The 21,869-nt window shown below is 41.3% G+C and overlaps 1 protein-coding gene across 4 annotated transcripts in view; it reads left to right on the top strand.

Moving 5' to 3' along the window:
* The first annotated feature begins 4,594 nt into the window (after positions 1-4,594).
* Positions 4,595-21,869, top strand: part of SESTD1 (SEC14 and spectrin domain containing 1) — a 142,980-nt gene continuing 125,705 nt past the window's right edge. The window contains exons 1-2 of one of the 4 annotated variants that reach the window (XM_033423659.2): positions 4,595-4,878; positions 5,707-5,766. The gene's annotated coding sequence lies outside the window, so the exon portion shown is untranslated. Of the gene's footprint in view, positions 4,879-5,080; positions 5,219-5,706; positions 5,767-21,869 lie in introns of those variants that run through there. The other 3 variants (XM_033423660.2, XM_004267380.4, XM_033423661.2) reach the window with 3 other exon arrangements.

Genomic DNA, 21,869 nt, shown 5'->3' with positions numbered 1-21,869 from the left:
TGAATACTAGCTCAGTGCTGCAGGTTTGGCACCATCTCACAGCTTTGTGACTGTGGTTTGTTAGGCAATTTTGGTTGCAAAATATAGAAACCCAAACATGTGACCTCAGGGAAGAGGGTGTTGGGGTTTGTTCTTGTTTGTTTGGTTTGTAAAGAATACATATGTAAATCAGAAAAACTGAAATCTCAGCCATGATATCCGGCTTCCTTCCTAGGAATAACAGGAAAGTTGAACAACAAAGCTTCTTAGGAGGAGAGGAATGCCAGTTGAATTGGGCTTTTCGGAACACAGAATTTGAAGGATATTCAGAACCCAACGTATCAGTAGGACTTCTCATCCTGCTGGAGCATCCCAATCACCTGAGTGTTTTAAAAATACAGATTTTGAGGTCCCATCTGCAAAGGCTCAGGTCTAGTACACCTGGGGAAGTGCTGGGAACGCTTTGTTTTTAAAAAGATCCCAGCTAGATTTTGAATGCCCTGCTCTCTGGGTTGCCTGGGTTGCCTCTTCTCTTGGTGTCTGCTTCCTGATCAGCACACTACCAGTTGATTCCCTCAAGATTCTTTACTATAGGCTCAGTGCCTCACCTCCTTCAAGCCTTAGCTCAAATGTCACCTTCTCAGTGTGGCTTTCCCTATTCCTGTGATTGAAAGCCGTACCCCAGCCCCTGGCACTTTCTAGTTCCCTGCCCTGCATAATGTTTATCCAACACTTACCACCTTCTAATACAATATTTGATTTACGTATTTATTGTTTATTGCCTGTCCCATTTACCAGAATGCAAGGTCCATGCAGAATTTTTGTGTATTTTGTCCATAGTGCATTCCCAGAACCTAAAACAGGAAATTCTTAATATTTGTTGAGCAGATGAGTGAATGGATGTTTTCTGCTTAGTCATTGGCTGACATCTTCTGCTCCCTGGTGATGTGTCAGAGTCCTTCTCATCCATGGTTACCATCTGTGCCTCCCTTTGGGTCCAGCTTCCCCAGTTGATTGTCTGATTGGACCAACCCTTTTTTCTTCTTCTTTTTTATTTGGGTGGGGGCCCACCACGTGGCATGTGAGATCTTAGTTCCCAGACCAGGGATCGAACCCTCGCCCCCTGCATTGGAAGCACGGAGTCTTGACCACTGGATCACTAGAGAAGTCCTTGGACCAGCTCTTTTGGACTGAGTGTTTTTCCCAGGTCATTTTTGAATGGGTGTGAATTGGCTGTTTAACAGGTCAGGTGCCCTCCCAGGAGTAGTCCACAGAGGCACAAAAGAGTACTGCCTGGGGCCCCCCCTTCAGCAGGGCGTGTGGGTGGGGCATTTTCTCCAAGAAGCCTATTTGGGTGCCGAGTGAGTGTTCAGCAAGTTACTTGACCCTGCTGAGCTTCAGTAAGACTGCATTAACAGTGCAGGTCTACCTTATCTAAGTGAGTTCTTCAGAAGTTCCAGAGAATGATGTTTGGGAAACATATGCATATAAAATATTAACTTATTATAAAACTAAAATGAATGTGAGATGTTACATAAATTCAGATGACATTTAAGTATGGCATTTAATAAAAAGCCTAAGGGAAGTTGTAGGGGAGAATTTAGGAATTTAAGAACGAGTTGCTTAAAGTGCTTTTGTGATTCTCCCCACCCCCCAGTCCTGAATGCCTTTCAAATGTTATTCTTATTTCACATTGATTTCTATTTGGCAGGGGATTCTGGTACATAACTTCCAAAGTGATATTTAAGATGAATACATGCAAAGATCCACACTCAGTCTCCAAAAACAAATTGCACAAATACAGGTTGGAGGAGATATGGTTTTACAGGTGTGTGTGTGTTAAAGTCCTAAGAAAGATTCGAGGGTTTTTGTTTGTTTTATGAACAGTGTGGGGTGGTGGAAAAATATGAATGTGATATCAAGCTGAATTTTGAAACACCATAAGAATGTAGAAAACTGTATTTTTTTATTCTTCTCTGTATACCTGGAATACTGGACTCAGTTCTAGATGCCACATTGTAAGAGGCACTAGGGTATGTTTAGATGAAAGTGTATGGAGGAGATGAATGGGGCTTGTGTATGGAGGCTGGTATGAGAAGGCACATGTTCTGGTTGCTGACTTCAGATGTTTAAAGGCTGTGTATGGAAGGGGAATTGGGCTGTTCTGTATTCAATACATCTGAGTACCAGATTCAGATTCGCTGGGTACTTTAATACAATTGTATTCATACTAATGATAATGATTTAAGGTGTTATTATTTCCCCCTTTTAGAGTTGAGCAAACTCATAACTTGGAGCTGTTTTGTGCTTGTCCAAAGTCATACAGCTAGAAGTTACAGAGCTACGATCTGACCACACCACTTTGGAGTTTAATTCCAGTAGTGTTTTCTACTAATATCATTGTTACCTACCAAATCTACAGAAAGACACATTTCAGTTCCAAGTAGGGACTAGCAGGGCTGTTCAAAGATGAATACTATTGTGAGGTAGTGAGTGGTTCCCTATCACTCAAGAGTTCAAGCATATGCTGGACAGCTACTTTGCAAGGATCTGGTTGTCCCTTCAATTTATACATATATAAAGAAGGATATGTTTACCTTATTAATAAAGTACTAGAAATGAAGCCTAATCATAGAGCCAAAGGAACTCCAGAGGGGAGGCTTAGTGAATTTAAGTGATTGAGCTGTGTTCATTTAGTAGTTATTGGAAAATACAGCACCCAAACTTTGTTCTCTGCATTTATAGTCTAATGTGTTTTCTGTTGCAACAGTTCCCCTTATCTAATAACTGGGTCCACACTGTTGTGGAACAAGAGGGTATGGAAAGAGGAAGGGCAGGGATATTTGGTGAATTACTATAATAGATTGTTTGGCATGAACTTGCTTTATTAAAACAAGCCAAGAATGCGAGTGGTAATAGGAGAGGGTTTAAAATGATAAACAGAGAATGCCACATGGTAAAGGAAGGAAGAACAGAATACTGTGGAAGGTTAAGTAAGGAAGGCAGGGACTGTGGATTGCAGTGTATTTCCCTCTTGTTGAGTAGATGTTCAACATCTATTTGTTGGAATGAATAGTGACATCAGTACTTGAACAAATATTTAAAGAAAACCTTCATAGTGCTGAGTACTGTGCTATGTCTGAGAGCCAAAAATGAACTAGACAAAAATCTCCATCCTTTTAAGGAACTCACAGTCTAGTAAGAAAAGACCACCAAGCAAAGCAATGGGAAAAAAGAAAGTGCTAGGGGTTATCGTAGAGAATAGATCAAAGTTTACGTGAAAGCAGAAAAGAATGAATAATTCAGTGTAAGTGTGTGGGGTGAGGATATGAGGGTGGAAAAAGGACAGGATGTCAGGGAAGATTCAACGGAGGAAAAGATGCATTATCTTTATTATCTTGAAGGAGACTGGAAGTTCACCCGGTTAAATGAGGGATGAATTTCAGATGGAGGAAAATATACAAAGGCACAGACAGAGCCTGTGTGTGAGATGTGGTGGGAATTAAAGCTGAAGCTGAAGAGATCTGTGGATCAGATCATAAATGGCCTTGAATATCAGGGTAATTGCTTGAAACTGATTATCCAGGTGGAAAGCCTTTGAAGAGGGAGGCTCTGTGTTTTTGGGGCATTCCCAGCAGTCCTTTGGAACACAAGCAGAAGTGAAATTAGCAAGGCTTGACCTAAATGGTGGCAGAGACTGATGTAGTGGAGACATTATCAGTCATAGAAATAAGAGGAAGTATTAATCCTTGGGATTTTCAATCAGAGAACTTTAGCAGAGAGAAACTTAGTTGCCTAGTTGTTGGAATGGTAATTTTTTTTTTCCTAAAGAAATTAGGTGATACTGAAGTGAGTGGCACAGTGAGTAATAAGGCCTGAGATTGAGAACACATGCTGCCCTGAGCCTGTGTGTATTAGCTGATGACTCTTTTGAACTGAATTCAGGAAATGACATAAAAACGATTTGTGCAAGAAAATTGGAAGAACAAGGACTCTGAAGTCACTACATTTGGAGAAAAATAACTAGTGTTGGTGAAGATGGGGAAGTAGCCATTATCAGAGGGCCATTTGTGGATAAATTTTGGGCTATCCAATGGAAAGATCCCCAAAGGAAAACAAATGCCCTGAATCCAGCTCTTCCTCACTACGACCCATTCCCCTGCAGTTGCCTTATCCTTCAGACACATCACACATCTCTGTGTGGGAGATCCATCTCCTGGCATCTCCTGGCATCTCCTGGCAGTGGGTACTTGGGGGTAAAGGAATCCCAACAAACCCGGGATGACAACGTTAGAATTTTGAAAATCTTGGAGACCATATACTCGAACATACATATTTCAGTATGAGGACAGAAAAAACAAATGACAGGCAAGGCGTCAAGGGGAGGGGGTGTCCTTCCTTAAGTCCAGGCTCCCCGACTCTAGGCCCAGTTCTTCCATAATCCCACGCTGCCTGTGGGCTTGGGAGCTGGAAGCTCGGCGGGTGGTGAGGAGAGCGGGGTCCGCCTGGTGGCGTCGGAAGCCCCCTCCTCGCCCAGCCCCCAATCCCCAGCCCCCGTGGGACTCCCAGCCCCGCCCCCTTCCCGTGCAGGCGGTGTCGCTGCGCCGCTGCTACCCAGGCGCGCGCGGGGCAGCACGGACGCGAGTCGGGCCGAGGGTGACGGGAGGTCGCCGAGCCTCCCGCGCCGCCGCCCCTTGCCTGACGCACAGAGGGGCCGGGACGCGATTTGCGGCGAGTGACTGGAGCCGCTGCCGCCGCCGCCACCGCCGCCCGGGCCCGCTCCGCCCTCAGTCCGCCTTCCTCCCGCCTCGCCCTCCGCCTCCGCTCGCGCCTTGCTCGCGTCCCCGCGTCCTCCCCACCGCCCCGGAACGTCGGGCAGCCAGCGCCAGCGCCAGCCAGGTGAGTGTGGCCGCCGCGCGGCCCGGGCGGCCCGGGCGGGAGGAGCGCGCAGGCCCAGCGGCCGGGCAGGGAGCGCGGGCGGGCGGCGGCGGCGGCGGGCCCGGCTTTCTTCCCCAGCTTGGGCCGCGCGACTGAGGGAGGGGCGCCCCCGCCCCGCCGCAGCCCCCGCCGCCACCGCAGACAAAGCAAGCGCCAGAGGTGGGAGCCCCGCGGGCGGCCCCTGCCTCCGCGCCGCCTGCCGGGTGCGGTCGCGGCCCGCAAAGCCCGGGCGGCCCGCGCGTCTCCCCTCCTGAGCGCCCTTGTTCATTTCTGGGTGAAAGGGACCCGAATCGTGCAACAGGTACGGGCGTTAGTCCTTATTTAACGGCGGGTCTTGTCCACCCGGCGTGCGGGGACCAGATGTGGCGCCCGGCTCCCGGGCGAGCCCCCGTGTCCAGCGTCCGCGGCTTGCTCCTTTGTGTGGCCGGTGACCAGCTCTGGCCGGCGGGTGGGGGACGCCAACCCGAGGCCCCCGGGATGCACCGAGGCTCCTGGACGCCTCCCTCGGGGTGTGGGGCTTGGCTTCTCCCGGGCCTGCGGGCTGTTAACCTCCCTCCAGCCTTTGGAGGAGTCACAACGGGAAGGGAGAGCGGGTTGGCAGGGTTATCTGGCTGTGTATTTATTTTTGTATGTGAGGTAGACTCATATTGGAAAGGAACCGCAATCTGGCCGGCTCTTGAGGGTTCCTGTGGCATTTCACCCTGGGATGCACCGTTTGGTCCTGGTTGCTGCTGCGACTGCCGCCGTGGTTCTCTTCTTGGTGCTTTGATATCTTTCTCTCTTACACAGACATCACCCAAGAAGTTGGAAGCGCCGATGAGGGAGTAACTCGATACAGCTGTTTGACAGGTCGCCTCTTCCTTCGCATTTTGTCTGTGCCAAGTATACCCACCATGCATACTAGCATAGGTTGGCAGACCCTCATATTAAGATCACCACTCAAAATACCCCCATATTGGGAAGTAGTAACCCGTAGTTTTTACTCTGGCTTGATGAACCTTATTTGTTTAGATGTGAGAAACTTTTTCTTCCCCCCAAGGAAGAATACAAAATAGAGAACAATTTATCTTTGTTTACATACCTGGGGTCATGCTGTTACCTAGCTGGTTTCATTGGTATGCTATTTTAGTATAACAATACTAAATGGAAGGAAAATATCTGCCTTCTGCTTTGAGCAATAAAGTACTTCTTTGTTCTAGAACCAGGAAGCTTTTATACATAATACTTTGTGTGGACAAAAGTTAGTGACTGACTGTCTTTACCCCATGACCAAATTCAGGAAAAAATTCCCAAAGGACTTAGAAAGCATTACACAACTCTATAGATTGTTTTTGTATTCCAAATTCGAGGAAATCATTTTGTTGTATATTTATTCAAACAATCTAGAGTAAATTTAACCTTAAAAATTGGGCCTACTCTGTAAATTCCCCAGCATTAGGGAATGAATTGATTGCACTTAAAAGAGTTTACCAAGCATTTTAACTCCCGTGAATAATAATTGGAAGGAGCTGGTGATGGACCTAGAATCTGACAGCAGAATGCAGAACATGGAAAGAGGTAGAGGTTGCAAAGTTCCATCTACTTGTGTTTTAGTTGATTGATGGGCATGTCTGAAAACTAAATGTCCACTAATTTAAATACAAAATACTATATTTTAGCCTTCTTTTTTAATGTACTCTATAAAGACTCCTTGAACCTCTCTCTACTCCCTAAAAACAAACGATATTAATAAGGACTTTTCTTTTGAAGAAATAAAATAATACCGAATTAATCTGATCTGCAGAAAGTTTCTCTGGCATGATTAGTATTTTCACTTTACTAAAAATACCATTCATCTGTGTAACATCTAACTTCAAAGAGCTTTCGTAGCTGTTACAAGCAGCAGGAACAGCCTCCTGAAAAAAGTAGGATATTAACTATTAAAAAGTAGCAGAGGGACTTCCCTGGTGGCGTAGTGGTTAAGAATCTGCCTGCCAATGCAGGGGACACGGGTTCGAGCCCTGGTCTGGGAAGATCCCACATGCTGTGGAGCAACTAAGCCCGTGTGCCAAAACTACTGAGCCTGCGCTCTAGAGCCTGCAAGCCACAACTACTGAGCTCGCATGCCACAACTACTGGAGCCCGAGCGCCTGGAGCCCATGGTCGGCAACAAGAGAAGCCACCGCAATGAGAAGCCCGCACACCACAATGAAGAGCGGCCCCCGCTCGCCGCAACTAGAGAAAGCCAGCGCGCAGCAACGAAGACCCAGCATGGTCAAAAATAAATAAAGTAGCAGAAACTTAAATTTCTAGAATAGTTTTCTTTTATTAAAATATAACTCATATACTGTAGAATTCACTCTTTTAACATGTACAATTTAGTGGTTTTAGTGTATTCACAAGGTAGTGCAAACCTCATCACTAATTCAAGGAACGTTTTGAACATCCTGAAGGGAAACCCTCGTACCCATTAGCTGCCACTCCCATTCCCCTTCATCGCACTTGGCAGCCACCAGTCTACTTTCTGTCTCTATGGATTTGCCTATTGTGGACATTTCATATGAATGGAATCACAAAATATGTGGCCTTTTCTGTCTTTCACTGAGCGTAATGTTTTCAGGTTTCATGCATATTATGCATGTATCAAGATACTTCCTTCTTATGGCTGAATAATATTCTGCTGTATAGATATGCCATATTTTGTTTATCCATTCATCAGTTGATGGACGTTTCAGTTGTTTCCACTTTTTTGGCTAGTATGAGTAATAATGCTATGACCACTCATTTACAAGTTTTTGTGTGGACATGTGTTTTCAGTTTCCTTGGGTATATAATTAACTATGGAATTGCTGGATCACAAGGTAACTGTAACTGTTTGAGGAACTGCCAAACTATTTTCCATAGCTGCTGCATCAATTTACATTCCCACCATCAAAGTATGAGGGTTGTATTTTCTCCAACACATGTCAAAGTTGTCTTTTTGATGATAGCCATTCTAGTGGGTGTGAGGTGGTATCTTGCGGTTTTCATTTGCATTTCCCGAATGGCTAATGATGTTGAGGATCTTTATGTTCTTATTGGCGATTTATATATCTTGATTGGAAAAATGTCTGTTTAATTTATAGTAGTTTCTTTCTTTCTTTTTTTTAATGATCTGGCTATTGTAAATAGTGCTTCAGTGAACATTGGGGTGCATGTGTCTTTTTGAATTATGGTTTGCTCTGGGTATATGCCCAGTAGTGGGGTTGCTGGGTCATATGGTCATTTTATTTTTAGCTTTCTAAGGAACCTCCATACTGTTTTCCATAGTGGCTGTATCAATTTCCATTCCCACCAACAGTGCAAGAGGGTTCCTTTTTCTTCACACCCTCTCCAGCATTTGTTGTTTGTAGATTTTCTGATGATGCCCATTCTAACTGATGTGAGGTGATACCTCATTGTAGTTTTGATTTACATTTCTCTAATAATTAGTGATGTGGAGCAGCTTTTCATGTGCCTCTTGGCCATCTGTATGTCTTCTTTGGAGAAATGTCTATTTAGGTCTTCTGCCCACTTTTGGATTGGGTTTTTTAAATTTTGAGCTGCATAAGCTGTTTATATATTTTGGAGATTAATCCTTTGTCCATTGATTCGTTTGCAAATATTTTCTCCCATTCTGAGGGTTGTCTTTTCGTCTTGTTTGTAGTTTCCTTTGCTGTGCAAAAGCTTTGAAGTTTCATTAGGTCCCATTTGTTTACTTTTGTTTTTATTTCCATTACTCTAGGAGGTGGATCAAAAAAGATCTTGCTGTGATTTATGTCAAAGAGTGTTCTTCCTATGTTTTCCTTTAAGAGTTTTATAGTGTCTTAGATTTAGGTCTCTAATCCATTTTGAGTTTATTTTGGTGTATGGTGTTAGGGAGTGTTCTAATTTCATTCTTTTACATGTAGCTGTCCAGTTTCCCCAGCACCACTTATTGAAGAGACTGTCTTTTCTCCATTGTATATTCTTACCTCCTTTGTCATAGATTAGTGGACCATAGGTGCGTGGGTTTATCTCTGGGCTTTCTATCCTGTTCCATTGATCTATATTTCTGTTTTTGTGCCAGTACCGTATTGTCATGATTACTGTAGCTTTGTAGTATAATATGAAGTCAAGGAGTCTGGTTCCTCCAGATCCGTTTTGTTCCCTCAAGACCGCTTTGGCTATTCAGGGTCTTTTGTGTCTCTATACAAGCTTTAAGATTTTTCATTCTAGTTCTGTAAAAAATGCCATTGGTAATTTGGTAGGGATTGCATTGAATCTGTAGATTGCTTTGGGTAGTAGAGTCATTTTCACAATATTGATTCTTCCAATCCAAGAACATGGTATATCTCTCCATCTGTTGGTATCATCTTTAATTTCTTTCATCAGTGTCTTATAGTTTTCTGCATACAGGTCTTCTGTCTCCCTAGGTAGGTTTATTCCTAGGTATTTTATTCCTTTTGTTGCAATTGTAAATGGGAGTGTTTCCTTAATTTCTCTTTCAGATTTTTCATCATTAGTGTATAGGAATGCAAGAGATTTCTGTACATTAATTTTGTATCCTGCAACTTTACCAAATTCATTGATTAGCTCTAGAAGTTTTCTGGTGGCCTCTGAGGATTCTCTATGTATAGTATCACATCATCTGCAAACAGTGATAGTTTTACTTCTTCTTTTCCAATTTGTATTCCTTTTATTTGTTTTTCTTCTCTGATTGTCCTGGCTAGGACTTCCAAAACTATGTTGAATAATAGTGGTGAGGGGCTTCCCTGGTGGCACAGTGGTTGAGAGTCCGCCTGCCGATGCAGGGGACACGGGTTTGTGCCCCGTTCCGGGAAGATCCCACATGCCGCGGAGTGGCTGGGCCTGTGAGCCATGGCCGCTGAGCCTGTGCATCCAGAGCCTGTGCTCTGCAACGGGAGAGGCCACAACAGTGAGAGGCCCACGTACCGAAAAAAAAAAAAAAAAAAAATGTGAGAGTGGACATCCTTGTCTTGTTCCTGATCTTAGAGGAAATGCTTTCAGTTTTTCACCATTGAGAATGATGTTTGCTGTGGGTTTGTCATATATGGCCTTTATTATGTTGAGGTAGTTTCCCTCTATGCCCACTTTCTGGAGAGTTTTTATCATAAATGGGTGTTGAATTTCGTCAAAAGCTTTTTCTGCATCTATTGAGATGATCAGATGGTTTTTATTCTTCAGTTTGTTAATATGGTGTATCACATTGATTGATTTGTGTATATTGAAGAATCCTTGCATCCCTGAGATAAATCCCACTTGATCATGGTGTATGATCCTTTTAATGTGTTGTTGGATTCTGTTTGCTAGTGTTTTGTTGACGATTGTTGCATCTATATTCATCAGTGATATTGGTCTGTAATTTTCTTTTTTTGTAGTATCTTTGTCTGGTTTTGGTATCACGGTGATGGTGGCCTCATAGAATGAGTTTGGGAGTGTTCCTTCCTCTGCAATGTTTTGGAAGAGTTTGACAAGGATGGGTGTTAGCTCTTCTCTAAATGTTTGATACAATTCACCTGTGAAGCCATCTGATCCTGGACTTTTGTTTGTTGGAAGATTTTTCATCACAGTTTCAATTTCATTACTTGTGATTGGTCTGTTCATATTTTCTGTTTCTTCCTGGTTCAGTCTTGGAAGTTATATCTTTCTAAGAATTTGTCCATTTCTTCCAGGTTGTCCATTTTATTGGCATAGAGTTGTTTGTAGTAGTCTCTTACGATGATTTATATTTCTGTGGTGTCTGTTGTAACTTCTCCTTTTTCATTTCTATTGATTTGAGTCCTCTCCCTCTCTTTCTTTTTTTTTTTTTCCCTCTTTTTCTTGATGAGTCTGGCTAAAGGTTTATCAATTTTGTTTGTCTTCTCAAAGAACCAGCTTTTAGTTTTATTGATCTTTGCTATTGTTTTCTTTGTTTCTATTTCACTTATTTCTGCTCTGATATTTATGATTTCTTTCCTTCTACTAACTTTGGGTTTTGTTTGTTCTTCTTTCTCTGGTTCCTTTAGGTGTAAGGTTAGATTGTTTATTTGAGATGTTTGTTGTTTCTTAAGATAGGATTGTATTGCTATAAACTTCCCTCTTAGAACTCCTTTTGCTGCATCACATAGGTTTTGGATCGTCATGTTTTCATTGTCATTTGTCTCTAGGTATTTTTTGATTTCCTCTTTGATTTCTTCAGTGATCTCTTGGTTACTTAGTAATGTATTGTTTAGCCTCCATGTGTTTGTGTATTTTACGTTTTTTTCCCTGTAATTGATTTCTAATCTCATAGTGTTGTGGTCAGAAAAGATACTTCATATGATTTCAGTTTTCTTAGATTTACTGAGGCTTGATTTGTGACCCAAGATGTGATCTATCCTGGAGAATGTTCCACGTGCACTTGAGAAGAAAGTGTAATCTGCTGTTTTTGGATGGAATGTCCTATAAATATCAATTAAATCTATCTGGTCTATTGTGTCATTTAAAGCTTGTGTTTCCTTAGTAATTTTTTGTTTGGATGATCTGTCCATTGGTGTAAGTGAGGTGTTAAAGTCCCCCACTATTATCGTGTTACTGTTGATTTCCTTTTTTATAGCTGTTAGCAGTTGCCTTATGTATTGAAGTGCTCCTGTGTTGAGTGCATATATATTTATAATTGTTATATCTTCTTCTTAGTTTGATCCCTTGATCATTATGTATTGTCCTTCCTTGTCTCCTGTAACATTCTTTATTTTAAAGTCTATTTTATCTGATATGAGTATTGCTACTCCAGCTTTCTTTTGATTTCCATTTGCATGGAATACCTTTTTCCATCCCCTCACTTTCAGTCTGTATGTGTCCCTAGGTTTGAAGTGGGTCTCTTGTAGACAGCATATATATTGGTCTTGTTTTTATATGGGTCTCCATTCAACGAGCCTGTGTCTTTTGGGTGGAGCATTTAATCCATTCACGTTTACGGTAATTATCGATGTATAAGTTCCTATTACCATTTTCTTAATTGTTTTGGGTTTGTGTTTGTAGGTCCTTTTCTTCTCTTGTGTTTCCCACTTAAAAAAGTTCCTTTAGCATTTGTTGTAGAGCTGGTTTGGTGGTGCTGAATTCTCTTAGCTTTTGCTTGTCTGTAGAGCTTTTGATTTCTCCATTGAATCTGAATGAGATCCTTGCCAGGTAGAGTAATCTTGGTTGTCGATTCTTCCCTTTCATCACTTTAAATATGTCATGCCACTCCCTTCTGGCTCCTAGAGTTTCTGCTGAGAAATCAGCTGTTAACCTTATGGGAGTTCCCTTGTTTGTTATTTGTCGTTTTTCCCTTGCTGCTTTCAATAATTTTTTTTGTCTTTAATTTTTGCCAATTTGATTACTATATGTCTCGGCGTGTTTCTCCTTGGGTTTATCCTATATGGGACTCTCTGCGCTTCCTGGACTTGGGTGGCTATTTCCTTTACCATGTTAGGGACGTTTTCTACTATAATCTCTTCAAATATTTTCTTGGGTCCTTTCTCTCTCTCTTCTCCTTTTGGGACCTCTATAATGCAAATGTTGTTGCGTTTAATGTTGTCCCAGAGGTCTCTTAGGCTGTCTTCATTTCTTTTCATTCTTTTTTCTTTATTCTGTTCCACAGCAGTGAATTCCACCATTCTGTCTTCCAGGTCACTTACCCGTTTTTCTGCCTCAGTTATTCTGCTATTCATTCCTTCTAGTGTAGTTTTCATTTCAGTTATTGTATTGTTCATCTCTGTTTGTTCTTTAATTCTTCTAGGTCTTTGTTAAACATTTCTTGCATCTTCTGGATCTTTGCCTCCGTTCTTTTTTCCAAGGTCCTGGATCATCTCACTATCATTATTCTGAATTCTTTTTCTGGAAGGTTGCCTATCTCCACTTCATTCAGTTGTTTTTCTGGGGTTTTATCTTGTTCCTTCATCTGGTACATAGCCCTCTGCCTTTTCATCTTGTCTGTTTTTCTGTGAATGTGGTTTTTGTTTCACAGGCTGCAGGATTTAGGCTGCACGATTGTAGTTGTTCTTGTTTTTGCTGTCTGCCCTCTGGTGGATGAGGCTATCTAAGAGGCTTATGCAAGTTTCCTGGTGGATGAGGCTATCTAAGAGACTTGTGCAAGTTTCCTGATGAGAGGGACTGGTGGTGCGTAGAGCTGGGTGTTGCTCTGGTGTGCAGAGCTCAGTAAAACTTTAATCCGCTTGTCTGCTGATGGGTGGGGTTGGGTTCCCTCCTGTTGGTTGTTTGGCCTGAGGTGACCCAACACTGGAGCCTACCTGGGCTCTTTGGTAGGGCTAATGGTGGACTGTGGGAGGGCTCATGCCAAGGAGTATTTCCCAGAACTTCTGCTGCCAGTGTCCTTGTCCCCACAGTGACCCACAGCCACTCCCTGCCTCTGCAGGAGACCCTTCAACATTAGCAGGTAGGTCTGGTTCAGTCTTCCTTGGGGTCACTGCTTCTTCCCCTGGGTCCTGATGCACACACTATTTTGTGTGTGCCCTCCAGGAGTGGAGTCTGTTGCCCCCAGTCCTGTCAAAGTCCTACAATCAAATCCCGCTAGCCTTCAAACTCTGATTCTCTAGGAATTCTTCCTCCCGTTGCCGGACCCCCAGGTTGGGAAGCCTGATGTGGGGCTCAGAACCTTCACTCCAGTGGGTGGACTTCTGTGGTATAAGTGTTCTCCAGTTTGTGAGTCACCCACCCAGTGGTTATGGGATTTGATTTTATTGTGATTTTGCCCCTCCTACTATCTCATTGTGGCTTCTCCTTAGTCTTTGGATGTGGGGTATCTTTTTTGGTGAGCTCCAGTGTCTTCCTGTTGATGATTGTTCAGCAGTTAGTTGTGATTCCGGTGCTCTCGCTAGAGGGAGTGAGAGCACGTTCTTCTACTCTGCCATCTTGAACCAAATTCATAGTTTCTAAGTTTATGCTTTCACACGTATTTTCTCATTTAGTCTTTGAAATAACACTGTAAAATATGTATCTCTATTTTAATGCTAGGAAGCTAAGGTTCAAAGAGGTTAAGTAATTTGCTCATTTTTTAACCTTATGGAGTTAATAAGAGTCAGGGTCTGAATGTAAACTCAGGTCTTCTGATTCTGCTTCCTGCATTCTTGCCACTTTATGAGGCATACAGAAGTTAAATTGTGTTTGCAGATTTGCTTGTCTAATCATTGACAGAGTAGGGGGAAAATAAAATAAATGAGACCAAACAACAACAAAAAGCAGGTGTTGTGGCCACACTGCCTCATGTTTTCCAGGTTTTGTTATACTTTATCGAATAAATTCTTTGATTTCTCCTGTCCTAATAAGGTAGATATGATTTCCATATTTTCTTTGGGTAACAAACCTAGTAACAGCTTTTTACTGGCATAGCTAATCCTAGAACCCACTGTTCACTGAGCCATCGCACTGTCTGTTCCCCTGGAGCTTCCATGTTCTCTATTTTCCCACTAATTTATACCCTTTAACCTTAGAGTAATTGAATAATTTCACAGTTTTCATAAACATTAAGATATTTCTGGGTTACACAAATTAACTTTTATTTTTGAACAGGGCATTTGCCAGATTCACATTGAAGTGCAGGATTACTAAGGTATATATTTCAGTTTTTATGTGCTACTTACTCTGTATCAGACATAGCAGGTTTGTGAAATTCTCAGCTCCCTAGAGGGTAGGTAGAGGCCACATGTTATTTATTCATCTTTGCATATCCACTCTCTGCCATTGTGCTCAAACATGTCATAAGAGGTACTCTAACCTTTGTTAAATGAATGAATACAAATGCATTTTTTTAATTGCAAAAAAAAAATTCAATAAAAAATATCCAGTACGCTTTCTTAGAATAAAGGCAGTACAAATTCTAGATAAAGAAAATATTTCTTATCCCTGGCATATGACCTAAAAAATAATAAATGATAAAAATTAGAACTTGACTTAAAACAACACTGTCTTATGGAAGCAAGTACATGTTCCATCCTGGGATTAAAAACAGGCTCTGAATACCTGGTGGCTGGCACAAGTGCTTACTTAGCTCATTGCCCACATGTAGGATTGTACCCTAAGTGTTTGTTAGATAAATGAATGCCCAATGAGTAAATAAAAGAATTAGTTTTCACTATAACAAGTAGAGGAGATACATCAAATGACTATTAGGCCGTACTTTTCATTTGTGTATTTTAATTGTCAAATATACATGTTAATCATAAAAATACAAATAACACAGGAATATATAGAGTAAAAGTAAAAAAATCTCACTTATTTGTCCCCTTCCCTTCTTTCACCCCAAAGACCAATTCTGTCCCAGGTAACCTTGTTAACAGTTTGGGGTTTATATTTCCAAACCTGTATCTTTGCATTTATGTGTATATGTACAAATACACACTGAATACACCTGTATGCCATACTTAGTACATACATGTGTATTCAGTGATTTTTCTTATATAAAAGAGATCATACTACACATATTTCTTTGTTTTTCACTTAAATCTATTAAGACATTTGCCTCTATAATCACAAAGGATAAACATAATATTTATGTCTCACTTTTAGTTTACTATTCTTGAGTGTTTGGTGTCAAGATTAAGCTAGCCTCTAAGAATGAATTGGGAAATTCTCATTTTTTCCTCTGTGCTCTGGAATAGTTGAAACTGCCCTGTAAACATTGGCAGTCACCTGGCAACCTTGCAGGGAGTGAAGAGATCTGGGACAACCTTTCTGATTTTTCCTGTTTTTATTGTTTTATCAAGGTTTGGCCTTTATTTTCTGTTACATTTTTGGTAAACAAGTTCTTCCCCCACACATATCCCTTCCCCCAGCTCTGATGAGTAAATTGACAAACGCAAATGATTAAATCAATCGATGGATGCGAGAGTATATGCGCTTTTCTCTTAGAGAGATCGAGGTAGAGCCCTGCTCTTACTAATTGTATAACCTAAGCAAGTTACTTACCTTTTTCAAACTTCTGTTTCCTTATCTGTAAAATGGTAATAATCTCTACATCACAGAAATCTTGAAAGTATTAAAGGAGATGTGAGCTAATATGTGAAAAACTTCTGTTGTTGCATCTAATAAGAATGAAAAAATTTATAATACTAATCTGTAATATGCTATACAAATGTAAATTTGTCACTGAGGTTACTGTAAATTGTTTTAGCCTAACAAGAACAAATTTAAGGAGAAAGGATGGTGACGCTAGGGACAGTTTCCACTAATAAATTGGAAGGACCTATAAAAATTTCCAGGCCGGGCTTCCCTGGTGGCGCAGTGGTTGAGAGTCCGCCTGCCGATGCAGGGGACACGGGTTCGTGCCCCGGTCCGGGAAGATCCCACATGCCGCGGAGTGGCTAGGCCCGTGAGCCATGGCCGCTGAGCCTGCGCGTCCGGAGCCTGTGCTCCACAACGGGAGAGGCCACAACAGTGAGAGGCCCGCGTACCGCAAAAAAAAAAAAAAAAAAAATTTTCCAGGCCATTTAGAATTTAATTTTGATAGACAGTTATTTTTAAATACTTGTATGCTTTTGAGGCAGGCTAGTAGGGGAAAGTAGTAAACAGACCTGGATTAATTTTGCATTATCACTTATTAGCCTTGTGACTTTGGATGAATTAATTTCTCAGTAAAATGGGATAAATACACCTACTTTGTAGCTGGTCATGAGGAAAGAAGTTAATATAGTGCTTGGCATCTAATAGGTGTACAAATTGTTAGGGTTATTTTTCTTTTCATGTAATGAGTGCCCAACAGTGATGAACATGAGGTATTGGGTTCTGTTATTTTAAGGCTGTGTGATGTAGTGGCAAGAGTCCTTAAGTTAGAGTTTTAGCATATGTATTACACTGATTAGGCATTGACCTTGGACCAGTCACCTGCTAAGCTCCTTCTGTTTCCTTACCTATAAGAAAAGAGCAAGAGAACTGACACTTATTGAGGATCTATTTTACATGCAATTTACTAGGCAGTTTACAAATCTTACCTCATTTTATCCTCTCAGTAATCTTATCAGATAGAGATGATTGTCATTTCTCAATTTTATGGTTGAAGAAACAAAGGCACAGGAATTAGATTTTCTGAGGTCCATTTGGTGGACCCCGCAGTCCTGTCCATGTTCTTTCACTCATTACAGCTATCCCCTCCCGGGACGGTAGGGTGTTCCCCTGCATACAGGGAATACCAAATGAGGAGCATTCTGCAAACTGAAATACTAAGTCTATTAAAAAAGCTAAACCAATGTAGGATGAGACTTTTTATTTATTAACGATTTCCATTAATAAAATACAGAGATTGTTAATGTGTCCTAGTGCCTCTGCTTAAGAGTAGTAATTTAAGGGTTTTTTTTTTGCGGTACACAGGCCTGCCACTGCCGCGGCCCCTCCCGCCGCGTAGCACAGGCTCCGGACGCACAGGCCCAGCGGCCGTGGCCCACGGGCCCAGCCGCTCCGCGGCATGCGGGATCCTCCCGGACTGGGGCACGAACCCGCGCCCCCCGCATCGGCAGGAGGACTCCCAACCACTGCGCCACCAGGGAAGCCCTAGTTTAAGTTTTTAAATACTTGTGTTGCTCATAATCGCTTTACCTAAATTTATTAGGCTTCATTCATTTCCAGTTTGACCAGGTAAAGAAGAGGGGGTAGGGAGTGGTTGTAAAGGGAAAGATAAGCTTTACACCAGTGTTTGATAGTGGTGTGTATGTATGTATGTATGAATGGACGTGTGTATGGAAGAGCTGGGAAGTATAGTTCTCTGGCAGTTTGGCATTTACAGAAACTACAGTTTCTTGGAAAGGAGTAGAGAATATCTGCATTATAATTCATTGTCTGCTACAGGACTTGCAGAGTCATTTAAAAAATGAAACTGCCTTTGTCAGCTGGTTTGTAAAGAGCTATTGCTTACATTCTTGAAAGATAGTAATACTGTCTTTCTTTTTATAGGGGTTGCCATTTTATTTGATCAGATTTAGTGATACTGATTTGGCATTTCTGCAAGCCTTGTGCCAGGGCTATGCAAAACAAAAAATGCTGTTGAGACATCATAAATTAAATTGTGATTCAGTAATAGTATAGAAGGTTTAGAGATTATCTCTTGAGGCTTCAGTATCATTTTTATCCTATTTAGCATGAGTGAGAATTCCTATGTTTAGATTAGAGAATTTTTTCAGAATAGGCTTGAATTGCTCTCGGTAAATTCTCACTGATACTGAATGCTTGCTATTTTGCAGGATACAGAACACTGTGAGCTTTATAAGAGTTACACAACATGGTTCTAGTCTTCAAAGAGTTTATATTTAGTTAGGGAGGCAATGAAGGAGGAGACCAAGTGAAGGGACACAGAGAGTTCTAAAACTTGTGTCTGCTCCTTGTAAAATTAGTTTTGCTGCATTGGACTTTGGTGAGACACTGTAGGTTCTCCTGATGGATACTATCAGAAACATCCCAACTCTTTGAAAACTGGTAGTTGTGTATCTTGTATGTCTTGCTCTTTCTATAGTGTTCTCTTTGCTTTGTAAAAATTACTGTTTGGCCTAAGTACCAAGAATAGTTCCTCTTCCGAGTACTTTTCTGTTTATCTCCTGGGCTGTGGACTGGGTTTTTCTTTTTGTGATGGCTGTTAGAAAGCCAGAGCCAGATTTGAAGCCTACCCCAGAGTAGGCATATAGGTTTTATGCTGTACATTTTTTCAGCTTTTTTCGTGGCATCATTTTTGGTGTTTTCTTTATTCTTCTGCTGATATTTTAAACCTATTAACTTTTTATAGTTCATGTATTCTTATAAGTCTCATTAATCCTTTTCAGAACAAAATAGGGGTATATGTAAATGAATATATATGAAATTCATGAAGGAACATATCAAGGCAAACAGATCAATATAGTAGAGTAGTATGGCGAATAGGTTTTATTTCATGGGCCAGCTTTGGTTGATAATAATGGCTGCATGGAGGACCGCGTTAAGAAGTAGTTGGAGGCAGTGTGTAGATTTAGTGGGAAAGGCTCCTGTGATCATTGAGCAGTGTTGTTGTCATGGATGTAGGAGTAGTAATGGCGTGAGTGTCTGTATTTGCCGTCTCTGTTACAGACAGACTACAGGATGCTGAATAGCTCAATAGGTGGGTGGCTTTTAATTTAAGAGCTAGGTTTTGTTGGGAGGGATAAGGAATTGGGGAACAAGCTGATTTGTTGGGGTCGGGAGTCAGATTGGTTTGGCTAGAATAAAATGTTCGCACTGCATAAGGAGAAATGAGGTTGGTGGGAAAAGTGAGGAAGGGGGTGTGGGTAACCGGTAGGTGGAGGAGATTAGATTTTTTAATCTCCTAAAATTCTCTCTAATTATTCCCCTATGTTATTTCCAGGGCTTTGCCTGAGTTCAGGTCCTTGTCATACTTTTAATTTTTTTTTTTTTTTTTGCGGTACGCGAGCCTCTCATTGTTTGTGGCCTCTCCCATTGCGGAGCACAGGCTCTGGACACGCAGGCCCAGCGGCCATGGTTCACGGGCCCAGCTGCTCTGCGGCACGTGGGATCTTCCCGGACTGGGGCACGAACCCGTGTTCCCTGCATTGGCAGGCGGACTCTCAACCACTGTGCTATCAGGGAAGCCCCATACTTTTAATTTTAAAAGTTAATTGAGTAGGTAATATACTCATATGTTTTAAAATTTAAAAAGTGCAAGAGGACACAATCAAAAGTCTTTTATTTCTGTTCCTCAGCTACAGAGTTCTCTCTACAAAGTCAACCAGTGTTATCAGATTCTTATGTATCCTTCCAGAAATAATTTTTGTATACGTATGTGCTTTCCCAACCATTTTACACAAATGATATTTCTGTACCTGTGCACATACTGCTTCTTCCATACTATATACACTTTCTTCTTCTTTTTTTTTAAAATTAATTAATTTATTTTTGGCTGCGTTGGGTCTTTGTTGTTGCATGCGGGCTTTCTCTAGTTGCAGCAAGCCGGGGCTACTCTTCGTTGCTGTGCGCGGGCTTCTCATTGCAGTGACTTCTCTCATTGCAGAGCACGGACTCTAGGCACGTGGGCTTCAGTAGTTGTGGCTCATGGGCTGTAGAGCGTAGGCTTAGTAGCTGTGGCGCCTAGGCTTAGTTGCTTCGTGGCATGTGGGATCTTCCCGGACCAGGGCTCGAACCCGTGTCCCCTGCATTGGCAGGTGGATTCTTAACCACTGTGCCACCAGAGAAGTCCTTTATTCTTTACCTTACGTCTTTCACTTTACCTTACATCTTTCACTTCTTGGAGATTTTTTTCATATCAGTGCACAAAGAGCTTTCTTCCTTCTTTCTTTTTTTTTTTTTTTTAAATAAACTTTGCTTTGGAATAATTTTAGATTTACAGAAAAGTTGTAAAGTTTCCATATACACCTCACCCAGTTTCATTTCCCTTTATTTAATATTATCATCTTATTGTGGTACATTTGTCAAAACTAAGAAATCAACATTGGTACGTTAGTGTTAACTAAACTCCAGAGTTTATTTGGATAGAACCAGTTTTTCCATTAATGTTCTTTTTCTGTTCCATGATCCCATCCAAAATACCATAATTACATTTAGTTGTCATTTCTCCTTAGTCTCCTTTGACAGTTTCTCAAGGTTTTTAATGACCTTGACAGTTTTCAGGAGTACCAGTCTATAGACTGTCTCTCAACTTGGGTTTGTCTGATGTTTTCCTCATGATTAGAATGGGGCTATGGATTTTTGGAAATACTGCACAAAGTTGAGTTGTCTTTCTCAATGTCTCAGCAAGGGAGTACTACCTGATATTTACAAGACATCACTGCTGATGTTTAACTTAGATCTCTTGGTTAAGGTGGTGTTTTGCCAGGTTTCTCCACTGTAAAATTGCTGTTTTTCCCTTTCCATACTTTATTTTTAGAGGTGAGTCACTAAGTTTAACCTACCCTCAAAGTGGGAGAGGCAATTTAACGAGGTTTCCTTTTTAAAAATGTGATGTTGCTTTAGACGGGTGTATCATATATTTTAGTCAACTATTCTCCTATTGATATATATTTAGATGATTTAGTATATCGTAATAGTTAAGATAGTAGGCTCTGGAGCTCAAATCTTGGCTCACACTAGCTATGTGGTCTTGGGCTAATTTTATTTGGCCTCTTAGTTTCTCCATCTGTACAATATGGATGTTAATAGCACCTGCCTCATGGGATTGTTCAGAAGATTAAATGAGCATATGTGTGAAGTGCTTAGAACAGTGTTTGGCACTATACTAAGTGCTAGATAAGTGTTTGCTATTATCATTATTAATTTTTTTTGTCCTTAAAATAATACTGCAATGAATAACTTATTATTTCAACACAGTGGTGGGACAGGCAAGTATAGTATAAGATAAATTCCTGCAAATGGGTACTTGCGTTTGTAATTTTCATAGATATTGCCAAATTTCCCTCCATAGAGGTTGAACCATTTTGTATATCCACCAGGGATATATGACAACATCTGTGTTTCTATGTCCCTTTTACCAAATTATTTGATGTTTGCCAATCCATTGATGCATATCTCATATTTTGAATTCATTTGACCGTCTTTTCATTGAGCCATTTAAGAGTTTAGATTTTGATGCTGCTGGTTGTGAAACAACTTGTGCTTCATAGGCTGGGAAGTGATAAAAAAATTGTTGTTTGGGGGAAGTAATTACAGTAACTAGAAAAGGCATAGTTTAGACCTGGGAGAGACTAGAAGTACAGTTGTTGCAAGATGGACAATCTGTGAAGTGGGACACCCAACTGCTGGCCTCTCCTCCAGTGTGGCAGCATGGTGTCTTGTTAATTGTTTTAGAAGGAATCTCCATCTTACATTTGCAGCCAGCAATGAACGAAGCTGCAGGGGTGGAGGTTGGAAGAAAAGGCTGAGGTTGCATTAAAATAAAACTGAAAGTTAATCTGACACATCGTTTATGAGATGCATGTTTATTATGTTGTGTAATGATTAGGCAGAAAGTAAAAGCAGGTCACAACATGTAA

Source organism: Orcinus orca, chromosome 7 (genome assembly GCF_937001465.1).
Source record: "Orcinus orca chromosome 7, mOrcOrc1.1, whole genome shotgun sequence".
Taxonomy (NCBI): Eukaryota; Metazoa; Chordata; class Mammalia; order Artiodactyla; family Delphinidae; genus Orcinus; species Orcinus orca.
The sequence above is the reverse complement of the archived record's forward strand: the minus strand, read 5'-3'. Positions and strand labels throughout refer to the sequence as shown.